Source organism: Carassius carassius, chromosome 17, assembly GCF_963082965.1.
Source record: "Carassius carassius chromosome 17, fCarCar2.1, whole genome shotgun sequence".
Classification (NCBI taxonomy): domain Eukaryota; kingdom Metazoa; phylum Chordata; class Actinopteri; order Cypriniformes; family Cyprinidae; genus Carassius; species Carassius carassius.
In genome coordinates this window covers 26,351,879-26,368,531 of record NC_081771.1, presented here as the reverse complement: position 1 = coordinate 26,368,531, position 16,653 = coordinate 26,351,879, and the positions used below count along the sequence as shown (strand labels likewise).

At 34.8% G+C, this 16,653-nt stretch overlaps 1 protein-coding gene across 3 annotated transcripts in view; it reads right to left on the bottom strand.

The window, feature by feature from the left end:
* LOC132161435 (protein TANC1-like) overlaps window positions 1–16,653 on the bottom strand; it is a 92,905-nt gene that overhangs the window by 59,338 nt on the left and 16,914 nt on the right. The gene's annotated exons all lie outside the window — the stretch shown is intronic.

Here is a 16,653-nt window from a genome sequence, read left to right as displayed (position 1 = left end):
AGAGAAAATGACTCGCTGCCCTTGACTAAATAACTTTTGTAGCTTTAATAAGGATTAACTATTTAATTTATAGTTTATGCAGTGCAGACTGCATTTAACTTTGATAACTTTATTAAATTTCTGTATATTTCCGAACTGTTAAGACAGGAAGGGCAGGAGTAAACATGACATTTATTATGGGTTTATGTTAGCATTGTTTTAAGTTTACTTAAATTAAAAACTGTTATATTTTTGAAGCCTAATAATAAATGTAAAAAAAAATAAAAATCAGTAGCTGTATTAATATCATTAATACTGGCCTTCATTCATAAAAAGATGCCATTTAAACAAGTATTTAAATTTAACTGTGAAATTATTACATTAAAAAATATATTACAAATGTACAAAAACATTTCTTTTTTTATTGCGATTAATCACAGAAAAAATGTGTGATTAATCTAGTAAAAGTTTTTAATCGATTGACATCACTAATATATATATATATAGGTTTTGGCCTCTCTTTTGAACACTTGATTATAATTATATATGCATGCAAATAATTTAGCACTTTTTAAACAAAGCAGCACATGAGAGTTCAGAATCCTGTGTCAGTGATCCATTCAACATGAGTCACTTATACAGCCACAATAACAAACACTGAAAATTTAGAACGCTTTGAGTCTCTTAAACTCTCTCAAACTCTTAAATTTGATTCATTGAGAGGTCTGTTTGCTTTCCAGTTGGACGTCAGAAATCCAATTAGCTAGGTATCATTACCAATGGCTTTCTGTATCCAAGCCTTCAAAACCACTATAAAAACATACAGACGAACTACTAAGGCTGTCTCTTGACCAACGGTAATATTATACATCTTTCTCCTCCTATAATAAGCCCTTTCGAAGAAAGCAGAGAATAAATTTAAGCTCTTTTAACATTCCAAACTAAACATACAAGACCTAAAGTTCCTCTCACCGCAACAGGGTTTACTGCTGATCTTAACTGCCAAAACGAAGCTGGTTTTAAACAAAAAGCCAACAGAATGCAGATTTTCACAGGACAACCCACCATATATTGTGTAGAGGACATCCCTGCGGTCATTTTGGAGAAAGACTGATTAAAGAGACCAAAATATAAAACTACTCTTGTGTGTAAATGAAAAAAATAAATAAAAATAAACAGGCTGACACTAAATCACAGCTTTACTGAAAACTTTAGAGCTGAAACAACTAATCGATTTAATCGATTAAAATCGATTATTAAAATAGTTGTCAACTAATTTAGTCATCGATTAGTTGCCAAACAACTTTTATTTGCCGTAAGCAGCTCATTTTGTGCATATTTTAAATCTGTGATGACCAAAGTGTGGCAGTAATGAGCCACCGCAGGTTTTATTCAACCAGTACAGCAGGAGAAGTAGCGAATAGCCAATAGGCTAGTTGCATATCTCCGCCATCTTGGATTTCCGGTCTTGCGAGTGTGTGCGTAGATATTTCCGGTTGTGCTAAATGTCAGTGCAGAGAACCGGATAAGTCCAAATATTACCTTCTATATGTTTACAGGATTTATAATATTACTTCAAATGCAAATATACACTGCTATTATTACTAGAGCCCGACCGATATGGATTTTTGGGGGCCGATGCCGATATTAAAGGCAGGGTAGGTAATACATGTATAAACAACTTTCTTCCAAATTTGTTTAAACTTTCTATATATATCAATGCATAATTAAAATGTAAGTTCTCTGATAAAAAGAGTATAAAAACCGAGTGACTCTAGACCGTTTAATCTGTATAAACACAGCTCATTATTTCCATTTCGGGACGAAACATAGGATTGGCTTAGGCGACTGTCACTCTCTCGCAACCATGGCAACCACCCTTTTGCCACACATGACCTGCCCACTTGCGCGCGCACGTTTGATTTGAGGAATTCAACAGGCACGGATCCTAGGAATACCAAAACAATGGCAGAGAAACAGCAAGCAAAATTCACAGTACCAGCCTATGCAGTTAGTGAAGGCAAACCAGGCAAAAAAAGGAAGACAGTAACAGTACAAGAAAAGGCAATGAAATAAAGAAATAAAACGCGAGTTTATATCGGCGTGGCTTTCCAGCGATGGCGAGAACTGAGGGAACTCAAGGGGCTGAAAAGTGACTCCTTGATGGCTTTATTTCTGCTGGACAGGTAAATCTTTCTTTTTGTATTTTGATCATACATATTTTTTTCATGAAGCATGTGTCATTAGCACACGTAGCTGCGTAATATAGCTAACATAACATTACTTAGCGAGCCGTAGTAGAGGCTTTGGAAGGAGCCCAGAAGGGAGGGGGTGGAGTGAATGGAAATAATGAGCTGTCTTTAAAACAGTCGTGAGAGGTATACAGACACTCGATTTTTATACTTTCTTTTTCAGAGTACTTACATTTTAATTATGTATTGATATATAAATAAAGTTTAAACAAATTTGCAAAAAAAGTTTTTTATACATTTTTTTTACCTAACCTGCCTTTAACTCGAAAAGAGCCGATTTATAAGCCGATATTTTGATTTTAAAAATAATCTGGATATTAGACCCATTTCCTATAAACTGCACTTACACAACATTCAATAGCAAAATATCTGCCTGTTCTATGTATGTGGGCTGTATAAACCATTTTCCAGAATGGATTATGTAAAAAAAAAAGCCTTAGATTACAGTCTCAATGACTAAACAATTGCACATTAAAAGTATATATTTTTTAATGATCAAAAAACAGTCTGGTTTTAAACATTTAACACTTTTACTTTCTTCCAGTTGAAGCTGGTTTTAACAGTCTGTGTGTGTACTGTAAATAAATTATAATACTAAAGTTAAAGTATTTGCAGAAGTAGTCCCACACTTTGCTGCTACAGCATTCACCTTTTTCAGCCATCTGTAGGCAGAAAGAGAGACAGAGAAAGAATAAGCATGTGTATTAATAATATCACCATGTATCATTACTCATGTCATCATTAGAATTATAATAATAATAAACTGGGATCTCCTACATAGGCAAAAATGAGAAATATATATATTTTTTTATTTGTCAAGCAATAGGTATTACCTACTTAGATTTAACAATATTATTTCAACATTTTCCTGTTATGTCTGTAAAGCTGCTTTGAAACAATATGTAAAAAAAAAAAAAAAAGCGCTAGTTCAGCTCACATTTATTTACATGTCCCCTCTGGTTTAATCATTTCTGACGCACCTACTGTAGTTACTGTAACTACACTATATTTGCTCTCACAGAACATCGTCTTGCCTACTATTTCCGGAAGATTACGGAATCAATTCGAAGTTGAATGGTTAACGTTAGTGTCATGAACACACCGCTGTCAATTTTGAGAAGAACCACCTTCAAACAAGTTAATAGCAAACATTTAAGGGGCCTGCTAAAAAGGAAGCTATTAGCGTTAGGGTAACGTAACCAGCCTGAATTCACCAAATTGTTCTCTGGACCTGAGGGTAGCCTCTTCTTCCTTGCTTCTCTCTTAATTCTCAACAGCAGGACTAGCGCTACCGCTCGCTTCTTACAACGGGACAGATACATGTTTGCTTCTGACCGAAAGGAGGAACAACAGACTATGAAAGAGCTCCCGCTAAATGTTTTTAAAACTCCGCCTACGCCATAGCGCAGCGCAAATCGCGTTGTATCTGAAGGGCAACGCTGAACCCAGCAGCAAGCGCCGTGCATACCGCGTCCTGTGTGAAAGGCCCATTACGCGGTCATTATGTGGGAAACACACCGCAATAGAATAAGAATAAGTTAAACGCTAACGTTATAGTTTGACCTCCTATTAACGTTCGCGCTCTTCCACTGATAAACATGGTATTAGCTTTGTGGCTAATCTAATATAGCAATGCATTAGCGGCTGTAAGTGATGTTACAGAATATTTAGAAGTGATAATGATAGGACCGTTAGCTAGAACTACCACACAGTTTTTATATACAGGGTATGAACTAAATCTACAATCATTTCACATGACGAACGACAGACTCACCATCAAAACAGTAAGTTACATCTCCTTCATCTCCTTGGCTGATCGCTTTCTTCTGTAGTGGACTTCTGGCGCTGTTGTTAACTCTGGAGCTGCAGAGCTCCCTCTGGTGGGCACACTATGCAACACTCATAACATGAGTGAAGCATGAGACTCTGTTTCTCATGTTTCATCGGCCGTTATAAATGCTGATGCAATAAATGCCGATTTAAATGCAATTAGCTTATATCGGCCGATAATATCGGCCGGCCGATATATCGGTCGGGCTCTAATTATTACTATACTATAAATGTTAACTGAGCCAGTGGATTTGAAACTTGTGTATGTTTGAGTCTGGTAAATGAATTAAATACACTAATGTTCACTACTGTTCACGAGATGAAAGTTGAACTCATGGTGTGTATACACAGCTATATAATGTATTTTTATCTTACCAAATATGTAAATGTACAAATTACTTATTTCTCGAAAATGTTTGCATTAATTTTTTAATGTTTCATCCGACACTTTGGTTTCTAGCTGACAAATAATTTGCAAACCAATCTACCGAATGCTTAGACAAACCAATGCTCACTAGAATGTTCACAAGAATGCCGTGATCAACTGTATCAAAAGCCTTTGAAAGATCTATAAACAACGCAGCACATATTTTCCTATTATCCAATGCCCCAGCAATATCATTTATCACCTTCAATGCTGCAGATATGGCACTATGTTGTTTCTTAAACCCTGATTGAAAAGGTGATAAGATATCATTTATATTTAAAAATTCCTTTAGTTGCTCACCAACCAGGCACTCAAGGAGCTTAGCTAAAATACACAGCTTAGAAATAGGCCTATAGTTATTCAAAATAGATGGATCGCCCCCTTTTAGTAATGGTGTTAACATGGGCTTACTTCCATACTTTAGGGATGTCATTTTCAACAATTGTTAAGTTAAAAATATAACATAAAGGCTCCGCAATGAAGTCAGCTGCTAGCTTAAGGAAGAAGGGATCTAAATTATCAGGACCAGCAGACTTTTTTGTGTCTAATTCCTGAAGGGCTTTATGGACTTTGATAATTGATAAAGGAGAAATATAAAATTGTTTTTCTAAAGGTAAACATGGGTCAGAGGGGTTCTCCTGTACAAAGGAACCAGAAGAATCAGGACATAAGGATTCAAATAGGGATCCTGAAGAAATAAAGTGCTCATTAAAGCAAGCTAACATTGTTTGTTTATCAGTCACCTTGCCTGAATCAGCCATAACATGAGGGGGTAGTTCACTACAGCTAATATTTCCAAAATAGGCTTTAATAGTTTTTCATAACTTGCTTGGATCATTTAAGTTTTTTGTAGTTTCATTCACGAAATACTCTGATTTTGACTTTTTAATAAGAGATGTAAGTCTATTTCTCAATTGCCAAAAATAAACCCAGTCCGTATCGCGCTTTGATTTCCTGGCCCTTGACCAGGCAGCATTCCTATCCTTGAGAAGGCATGAAATCTCAGGAGAAAACCAGGGATTATTTCAGCCTTTAACTCTGAGTAAGGGGCATGCTTATCTATGATCCTAAGAAAACCATCATAAAAATAGTTCCGGGCCAATTCTACTTGATCTAGGCCTATAAGGTAGATTTTGTTCCAATCAAAATGAAACAGATCATGTAGAAAGGCTTGTTCACAGAAATGCTTCATATCCCTTTTAAAAATAATCCCTGGTCTCTGTTTCATGATTTGTATTTCAATTATATATCTCAATTGTACAATGATCACTCAGGTCATTTGCAAACACACCTATATCTGAGAATTTGTGTGGAGCATTTGTTAAAAACAAGTCAAGTAAAGAGGACTTTTCAGGGCACTTGAGCTTTGGACGAGTTGGACTATCAATCAACTGTGTAAGATTAAAAGAGTCACAGACAGATTTAAAACTAGCTGAAATAGAGGTTAACCAATCCAAGTTAAAATCCCCAGCTAAAGGACCTCTCCAATTTAAAGATTTACAAACATATTCTGTGATCAGTTTGTCATTTACCAGTTCATAATTCAGTCTTGCAGCCTAATTATGACTGAATGATAGAGGTAAATGTTTAAATGTATTTGAAAATCACTTCTTTTTTTTTTTCCAAAAAAATTCACTTTTTCTTTTTCACACAGCAGGTTTTTTTGTGTGTGTCAAATTTTTGTTTTCTGGACAGCCTTCTGATGGATTTTACTTTAAAATGTGAGTTCCATTCAGGTTTCATGCCACTGGCACTTTATTCGAAGGATTGTTTACAATTTCACAGCATAAGCTATAAAGCTGTTTCCCAGGTATGAGTTGTGTGTTTACAGGAAAAAAATAATAAAATGCAATGTACTGCAAATTTATTCTGTTTTATTCTTATTCTTTGTGAAAGTATTTTCTGAAAGATTCCTTAAGCTTTGTTCGGGATGTTAAACTACTTTAGGAGCCCTAAGGACTGCCATGGTGAAAAAATTATTTGAAATCTCCTTGTGAAATTTGCTAGAGTATGGGTCAGTGTTTTGATTGCAGAAAAGTTTGACAAAGGATTACTAACACATAATAAAACACAACTCCAGGTATATTTTTGATGAGGATATGACAATGCAAAATGGTAAAAATCTCTAAAAGTCTATGTTGAATGACAAAGACCCTTTGTTAAGAATTTAATTGGAAAAAAATGGGCAAAACTAAAATATAAGTACATAAAGATTAATCGATTAATCGTAAAAATAATCAACAGATTAATCGATTATCAAAATAATCATTAGTTGCAGCCCTAGAAAAATTGCATTATTTTTTTAATTAATGAACAGAATATGCATAAAATCAATATACTACTCCTGTTCAACTAGTCAATTTTCCACAATCATATTGCTTACCTGTCTGTGACTGCACCATTCCTAAATTCTCATTTGATGCCTTTTAAAAGATCAGTATTTTAGTGTATTTGGTGTAACAGAACATGTTGACATGCTTTTATATACAAAAAAACATTATTTTTCAAATACTGTACATTATCGTAGGTCCTCTATGCCCCGTCTCTCTCAAATGAGCCATTTTCTACAAAGTCCCTCCTTCTGACAAGCGCAGTCTGCTCTGATTGGCTAAATGACCCAGTGCATTGTGATTGGCCCAACACCACAAGCACTCATCAGAAATGTAACGCCCCTTTCCATAATCGCAAGCTTCATCTTTCAAAATAAAGGTAAAAGACCGTTAATAATGTCCTTAGTTTTACCATCAGTTCATGCCCAAAAGGGGAACAGAGTGGTGTGACAGACACAGTGATGAAGCTTGTATGTGTTTGCAGAACACAATCCAATCCAATCCACTTTATTTATATAGCACAATTTAAACAAACAGCAAGATCAAAATATAAAACAAGTAACAGCAGTAACAGCGACAACGAAGACCACAACAGCTCCCATGGTGAGTCAAAAGCCAGGGAATAAAATTATGTTTTTAATAAAAATTAATACACAAGCCACAGACGGTAAAGACAGCTGACTCCACTGTGTGACCCTCTCTCGCTCTCTCTCTCTCTCATGCGCGCACACACACACACACACACACACACACACACACACACACACGGATGCACAAAACTCTGCATTTGAACAGTCAATAGCAAATACTAATAACAAAACATACTTACAGTAGCTGATTCGGAAACACCAGATTGTCTTAGTAAAGTCAGAATGACCTCCTCTCCTAGGTTCACGAAACAGTCATCCATAAAATGTGTAAGCTTAAAGATTCCTAAATGCATCTACTTTCAGAAGGCCAAATAAAATGCTTCTGCTTTCGCCTAGAAACACAGAGCATTTCCCTGACATGACTGCTTCAACACTAACTGCGGTTACTGAAACCACGCCTTCATCTTTGCGTGAACGTTTGGGCAGTATTACGCAATAATTTCCACACAGTGAGGTTGACATGTGGGGGCATGTTTGAATGATCCGTTTTGGGGGGGTTGGGGTGGCAGAGTCTTAACTTTTTTTTCTTCAGGTCTTCTTTATACACCAAGAGCTTGTAACACTCCAAAGAGAAAGGAAAAACTGAAATCGCATCATATGATCCCTTTAAAGACTTTAAAGTAAAAATAAAGACTATTTTAATGTTGTGGCTAAAAACACACAAACAAACAAAAACTAATAGATGTACAAAACCTAATACTTTTACTAAAAGAAAAATTTTTTTTTATATGGATATAGATAATTACAACATAAAGGTAAGTGATTAGATGTTTTATTTTTGGATAAACAATTTTATTCACAATATACACATACCAGTCAAACATTTTTGAACATTAACATTGCTTTTAAAGAATATCTTCTGCTCATCAAGCCTGCATGTATTTGATCCAAAGTACAGCAAAAACAGTAACATTTTGAAAGATTTTTTACTATTTAAAATAACTTTTTTTATTTGAATATATTTTACAATTTAATTTATTCCTGTGATTAAGGCTGAATTTTTAGCATCATTTCTCCAGTCACATGCTCCTTCAGAAATCATTCTAATATACTGATTTGCTGCTCCAAAAAAACTATTATTATTATTATTATTATTATGTTGTTGTTGTTGAAAACAGCTAAATATAATTTTTTCAGGTTTCTTTGATGAATAGAAAGTTCAGAAGATCAGCATTTATCTGAAATAGAAATCTTTTGTAACATTATAAATTTATCTGTCAATTTAAAGCATCCTTGCTAAATAGAAGTATTAATTTCTACAATAACCCCCCACCCCACCACCACCCCAATAAAAAAAATAATAAAAAAAATATATATATATATTGACTCCAAGCTTTTGAATGGTATTGCGTATAATGTTACAAAAGCTTTTTATTTCAGATAAATTCGGATCTCTGGATCTTTATATTCATCAAAGAATCCTGAATGAAAATGTACTCAACTGTTTTAAATATTGATAATAATAATAATAATAATAATAATAATAATAATAATAATAATAATAATAATAATAATAAATGTTTCTTGAGCAGTAAATCAGCATATTAGAATGATTTCTGAAGCATCATGTGACACTGACGACTGGAGAAAATTCACCTTTGATCACAAGAATAAATTAAATTTTTAAATATATTAAAATAGAAAGCAGTTATTTTAAATCGTAAAAATATTGCACAATTTTACTGCTTTTGCTGTATTTTGGATCAAATAAATGCAGGCTTGGTGAGCAGAAGAGACTTCTTAAAAAAAAAAAACGTTAAAAATCTATATGTTACCATTCAAAAACTTTTGACTGTAGAGTAATCTCTCTTAAAATACCTTACTGGGTTATGATAATCAAAACGGTCCTGAGCAAGATTAAGCTTTGATCTCAGCAAACAAAACTATCACTTTAATCAAATATTTAATAATGTTTAATACTGTAAAGCTGCTTGATTTAAGGTATTGCATAAAATACTATAAAAGTGACGTGAATGCTTTACTGAGCTCGTGCAAACATCCACATCGGTGTAATAAGATGCATTTTTAACTGCTGCTTTCACACTGCTGTGATTTTTGTTGTTGTTGTTTATTTCGTTATTCAGAGGAAAGCGCGTGTCATATATTTTCATATCCAAACGCCATCCAAACGCGGCTCAGGTGCGCTTCTCTCACAGTAAAAGGTTTCTCTGAACAGTGCTGAGCACTGTATCTCTTCTTCTCTTGAATTGCATCGAGGAGGGCTGAATTACAGTCTTGCGCCACAGCGCCACACTGGTTAAACTGCATTATTGCAGGCTCTAAATTAGGTCAAATTAAATGAAATGACTACTCGACAAAAATATTTGTCAATAATGTCGACTAATCGTTTCAGCCCTAGCGTAGAAGCAAAGTAAAACAAATTCTATTAAAAAGTAACAAATTGAATTAAACCTCAATTTTGAAGCAGAAAGTCTAAAAATACTATTTTTGTAAGACATACTTTTAGTATCTTTGTTAAAATATTTTAATATATTTAAATATTTTACATTTTATAATATTTTTATATTTTTAAAGTGTTTTTCAAGCATAGCTTTGCTAATAACTCATACTACAGAAAAGGTTTCAGTTGTAGCAATTTTGTTTGCATTTTTGTTTTAAAAAGGAAATTATTTTCAGGATTCAAATGATACTTGACCACAGGGTAAGGTTTCACTCCAGTAAGGCTATATGTGACATTGGCCATAGGGTGGAAAATGTGCTGACATGGCTTTCTTCCCTTTTATTGCAGATTTGTGGTCAGTTGCCTCTTAACACAGCCAAGCAAATCAAGTCTGACTAATGACAGTCTACTCCAGAGAGCTCTGATATAATTACAGCCCTGCATTCATAACACTGAGGCCTGACCAAATTACCAACCAGAGGCTCCATTCATCAGACATCAAATATTTATCAGAATATAAATTCAGTCAAAATGAGGGTTTGGAGCTGGACAGAGGATTTGCTGAATCCTATATTTAGTCAAATGTGGACAGACCAAACCAGACAGAAAAAAACATTCATACTGCTGTAAATGGAGTCTTAATGTACATGTGGAGTAAATCAGGTATGCTGGTGTTTTGGGATTATCATAAGAATGTGGCATAAATCAGGTACACTGGAGTTCAGCAACACCATCAGAGAAAGCCAATGACTGAAGTAACGACTGCTCAACTTTTGAAGGAAATTAAGTGAAAGAACACATGTATAGGGATAGAAACGCACAGCAGAGGAAAACAAAGACAATAAACCTTAACCTCAGAGGGTACCAACTATTCTTCACACAAACAGGAAGTAAAAAAAACACCACAGGCAAGGACAGATGTAGGTTGACAACAACGAGGAAGGAAGGGAAACAAATCCCATTTCAAATAAATGCAGTTCTCATTCGTAAAGGTTTCCTCACACATATTAAGCAGCTGTTTTCAACATTGATATTAATAAGAAATGTTTCTTGAGCACCAAATTAACATAGGATGATTCCTCTGATGTGACACTGAATAACGGCTGCTGAGAATTAAAATGGCAAATGATGTTTTACACTTTTTTACTGCATTTTGAAATAAATGTATACCGTATTTTTCGGACTATAAGTCGCACCTGAGTATAAGTCACATCAGCCCAAAAATACGTCATGACGAGGAAAAAAACATATATAAGTTGCACTGGACTATAAGTCGCATTTATTTAGAACCAACACCAAGAGAAAACATTACCGTGTACAGCCGCGAGAGGGCGCTCTATGTCTTCAGTGTAGATTACAGGAGCACTGAGCAGCATAGAGCGCCCTCTCACGGCTGTAGACGGTAATGTTTTCTCTTGGTTCATTTCTCTCGGTTCATGTCAAATAAATTTTGTTAAATAATTCGCACTTGACTAAGTCGCAGGAACAGCCAAACTATGAAAAAAAGTGCGACTTATAGTCCGGAAAATACGGTAGGTGAGCATAAGACAATGTGCAATAGTGTTTTTAAGTCTTCAGTTTCCATATCGAAAATTAAGGATTTAAAAAGTTTAAACCTGAGGATAAACAATTTGTTTTTTTTTTTGGAAAAATTTAAGAAATTACAAAAATAAGAAATCTTGAAGAATTTGGTCTAATTAGGTCACTAATTAAAATAAAAAATGAAAAACATTTCACTGATATTGTTACCCATATTTTAGCACAAAAAGCACAACTTTTAAACAGTACTGTATACAGCAAGAACAGATTGGGTGATGACTAATATAATGCACTCTTAAGAAGAAAGAAACGGTTGACAAGCGTATTTGTTTGTAATCAAAACATGCAAAACCACAGATGGACGACATCATCTTGGAGTTATTAGCCAGATAAAATCAATCATCCCTGACCTACAGCAACTTTAACTGTAACATGACTCTGCATCCTTTTGTAATTTAGCCTCACTTTTATCTCTTGCTCCCAAATTTTCTACATTTCCTATATCCTGATTCTCTTCCTATGGTAGAATTCTAAAGGTTGCTGACTCCAGAACTCTGACACTGTAGCACATGCCTGTTGTGTTACCTGACATGCAGGCCATGGTATATCTGTCAGATTAGTACATAAGCTGACTGATCACCGCTGGAACTTCTTAGGCATTTCAAAGAATGTGATCCATGATTAGCTCACTCATCTGAGAGTGTGGCCAGCTGTGTTTCAGGTCATGACATTAGGCCTTGTGTTAATCACAGAGAAGATCATTACCAAGTATTATGCTCCAGGAGCAGTTTTTAATTAGTTAACATTTCTCAAATTTACTTAAAAAAAAGGGCAAATTATATTTTGACTGGCCTATTTTTATGGTTTAATATCTGGGGAAATGACCAAAAGTCAAGACTTTGGAGTAAAAAAAGAGTTTGAATAATTTTATTCAAAAAGCACACAATAATATGATTTAAAGTGACAAACACATTTATAATGATTTCCATTTCAAATAAATGCAGTTAAAGAAACATGAAAAAGTAAGAAAAGAAAAAAAAGTTTCCCCAAGCAGTAAATCAGCATATTAGAATGATTTCTGAAGGATCATGTGACACTGAAGACTGGAATTATGTATATGAATAAAAATCTTACTGACCCCAAATGTTTGAAAGGTAATGCATGACTGCACAAAACTTATAGAACACAGAAGTCATATGGACTGTTTTTATGGAGATTGTGTGTCCATTTCAGAGCTTTACATCATACATTCCTGTTCACTTTCCTTGTATGGAAAAGAGCAGCCTGGACGATCTGGAAATTAACTCCTTTCAAGTTCCACAAAAGGAAGCAAGTCATACACATTTTGAATACAGGAGAGAAAATACCACGATTAAAATTTTTGGGTTTGCAATAATTGAGAGAGTATTTACTGAACAAATTTTGCTATATAAAACTACTTCATTTAAATTCACAATAAAAATTGCAAGTGTGTTTTTAATAGATGGACAGACAATAATCTTGTGTGTCTTTAGAAACAATCTGACTCTGCAAAATAACATGAGGAGCTCCTGCTGAGTAAGGAGAAACTGGACACCAGAGCAGCTGAGATAACACAAGAGAACCCTTCAGAAACATGTGTGCACACACACACACACACACAACTGGCCTCGAAACATAAACCTTACTCTGACACACACAATGCAGATGGATCATCTTTCTGAATGTCACTCTACTCCTAGAGATTTATACCTGAGGAAAGTAAAAACACACACGTTGTAAACTCAACATCTCAGGCCAGAGTCATGCTGCATCACTCTGCACAGTAACCCAGCATCAAACAGACCCTGTTTTTAAAGCTAAATCCTTTGTGATCCAACCTTTAAAATGCCTCAGTTCAAAGGCAGGAGAATAGCTACTTCAATCTGACATTCCACATGAAAAATGGTCAATCCATGAAAGCAGAAATCCCCACCAAAGTATGTTTCTTAGGGATTAAAGAGTACAAATCCACAAAATACGGAGTGAGAGAGAAAAAAAAGACATTTTTTATTTCCACAAAACACTACACATAATGTCAATGTGCAAAATTGTTCTTACACCAGTCAAAATCATGGGACAAATTCATTATCTTGGAATACAAACAATGGAAAAAAGTGCTTAAATTAGAGGAAAATTACAAGGACAAAAATGGAGGAGGAGGAAGAGGAGGGGGACGTAGGCCAATGATATTGTTGGTTTCTGATGAGATCTATCCACTGATCTATATATATATATATATAACTGGATCGCTCATCGCGTTCTAAACTGCCAACAGACAGTGAAGCCATCGGAAGTGTTCGATCCGCCATTTTACTAATCCCTACCAGCAGAGAGCACCATTGAGTCACATTCAAACCGCTGTCCTAAAATAACTAAATTTGAAGCAAATCAGTCAAAGGGCACTCGTTTTTATGTTATGTGTATTTAAATTAATGTTTACTTCAGATGTTATCTGCAGTGTTTACGGTCTTTCGCGGCAGGATAAGCGATACATTTAAACCGTTTAGGTGGGTGTGTCTGCTGCGCACTAACGACAGAGGTAACTGATCGAACACAAAAAATGGCTAATTTCTTTAAGAACATAATTATTCAGGAATTATTAAACATGAACGTATTAGTATCAGAAATGGATTTGAATATATTACAATGGATAATACAATTATGTTGTTAATATTGCTCTATAAATGAAAAGCTTAACTTACTATCTGGGAAATAAAGCTTTATGTCTTTAAATCCGTACTGTATATAGTCAGTTATTTCTCTGAATAAATTCAGATTTCAGAATGAGCAGTTTGTAGTTTGTTATATATGTTGAGGTCGTGTCCGTCTGATGTTTATCGTGTTCATGATGTTCGCTACTGTAATGAAGGTAGCTTTTTAATAAGTAGGGGAAATTCGCGACCTTTAAAATAATAACCATTTATATGCCTAGGGTGTTTGCATTGTAATAATGTACAGAAATACTTCAGATTTATAAACGCTGACTTGTTAGGTGATGTTTTCTAATTAAAATCATAAAACTTCCTATTAATTCAATAGAACGTTTATGCACACTAGGGATTGCCAATATGGCGGTGCGGCGGCTTTACTTTCATGACGTCATGAGCAATCCAGTTCTATATTATAGGTCAGTGGATCTATCCCACTTTAGTTGACCATGAAAGGTATACATAAAAACATCAGTATGAGCCGAAAAATGTTTCTCGTCATGGTAGGATGTTTTTGAGAACATTAGACACAGTGGCTTTTCAATATTTCATAAGCACTGAATTAGCATATCAGAATGATTTCTAATGACTTGGTTTGATCAAATAAATTAATATTTCCAATCAAATAAATGCTGCATAAGAGACTTCTTTTAAAAACAATTATATATTTTTCTTTTTAAGTAAAAAACATTCCCAAACTTTTGCATGGTACAGTAGTACACAAGTTGCTGGTACCCATGTCATTTGAAGGCAAAGTTTAATTTATATTAAAGATAAATTAGTTTCAAGCAGCGTTTGATTTTGTCTTAAAAGTTTGTAAAATCGAGATGTTGTATTTAAAAATATATGTTAAACAGTAGCTTTTTGGAAATGTGTCTTTTGAGAAAAACTGTACATAATCACATGTATGCACATTTCTGAAATCCAGTTTCCTCAATCACTAATGGCAAAAGATCTGACTGAACAAAAATGGTCATATTTGACACCAGAAAGGTTTCTCATGACCTCACTACATGTGTATCTGGAGCTCTTTATTACTTTCGCAACTGAGAACAAAGCTTTCAGGCAGATTATCAGCCACAAAAAGTAGCACTGTAGAGTGTAAGAGTGGCGTCTGATCTGTCATGTGTGCTGGATAACTCTCTCCATCTCCCTGCAGCTAACATAAGGTGTCGTAAATACTTCATGAGCAATATGTCTCTTAGAGGACACACAAGTGTTGTCTCTAACCAACAGAGACTTCGTCGGCTGTCAGCATGAAAACCGCAGGGAGTTCACCGATGTTAGTAGAGCAGATTTGCACATCAGAGAATGAACAAAGTGACATTTAAGAGAGGAGGATATACAAGGGAAATTATTTATTTGCAGTCTTTTGACTTAGGAAGAAGACATTGAGTTACATTAGCAGATGAAAAGTTTTTTGTATGAGGGTCAGGTAGTGTTTGTTTGGCAGTTCTCAAACTTGTCTTGACATACTTAAGTGAGTGAGTGAGTGGAGCAGAGATGAATGAGGTTAATTGGAACACAGCTCCATTGAGAGGCTCCTTTGGGAGAGAGGTATCGGGCCAGCGATGGTGCTGAATTCAGCAAGAAGCTGAGCTGAGCGGATACAAGGGTGATCTTGTGGAACTGGGTGTCATGGTAACGTGACATCATTAATGAAGTTAATTACAGTATTTGTTGCAGTGGTTGCCGTTTCAAGAGAGTGACATAAGTGAGAAAGCGCAGAGACTTTCAAAGGCATATTCACACAAATTTGAAAAGTCAGTTATTTACTCTCATGTCTTTCTATAGCTCATTTTTGGAAGATAATTAAATTTTTGAAGAATATGCTGGTCTCTTGTCTTAATATAATGAAAGTGAATGGAGAACTGGCTCATTATTTAATAAAATAATATTAATAATAATAAACTGAGTTATTCCCTTATCTATCCTGGATGCATTAACAAGAAAAGTAAAGTTTGTGATTCCTGACATCCAAGTATGGAAAGAATAACTTTTTAGAGTATTTTGTTCTTCAGTAAATTGATTGCTTCATAATTCATTTATGAATCTGAATCCTCACAACAGCCCACCAGAAAGTATAATTTTCAGTGAAAAGACAAAAGTTTGGAATATTTATCAAGCAAGTATTATAAGGCTTTAGAAGATATGTAATATAGCATACTAGTCATATGGACTACTTGTTTATTTTCATAATGAATCTGCATGCTTTTTTAGAGTTTCAATTAGGGCTGGGCAATATATATCTAATGATATGATCATGCGCATCTAGTCAGTAAATCTGGTTCCGTGATTACCGCTAAATCACCATCACCTGCTTTCAAATGGAGTGGCATTTAATAGACAGAGCCGTAGATCACTGACAAGCAAAGCAATATCGCATTCATTATCGCCTGAATACACAATATGAATGCCCAGCCCTAGTTTCAATCTCCATTCATTATTCAACATTCCTTCTTTTGTGTTCCATAAAAAAATATTACACAAACACACACATAAATTAAATATAAATA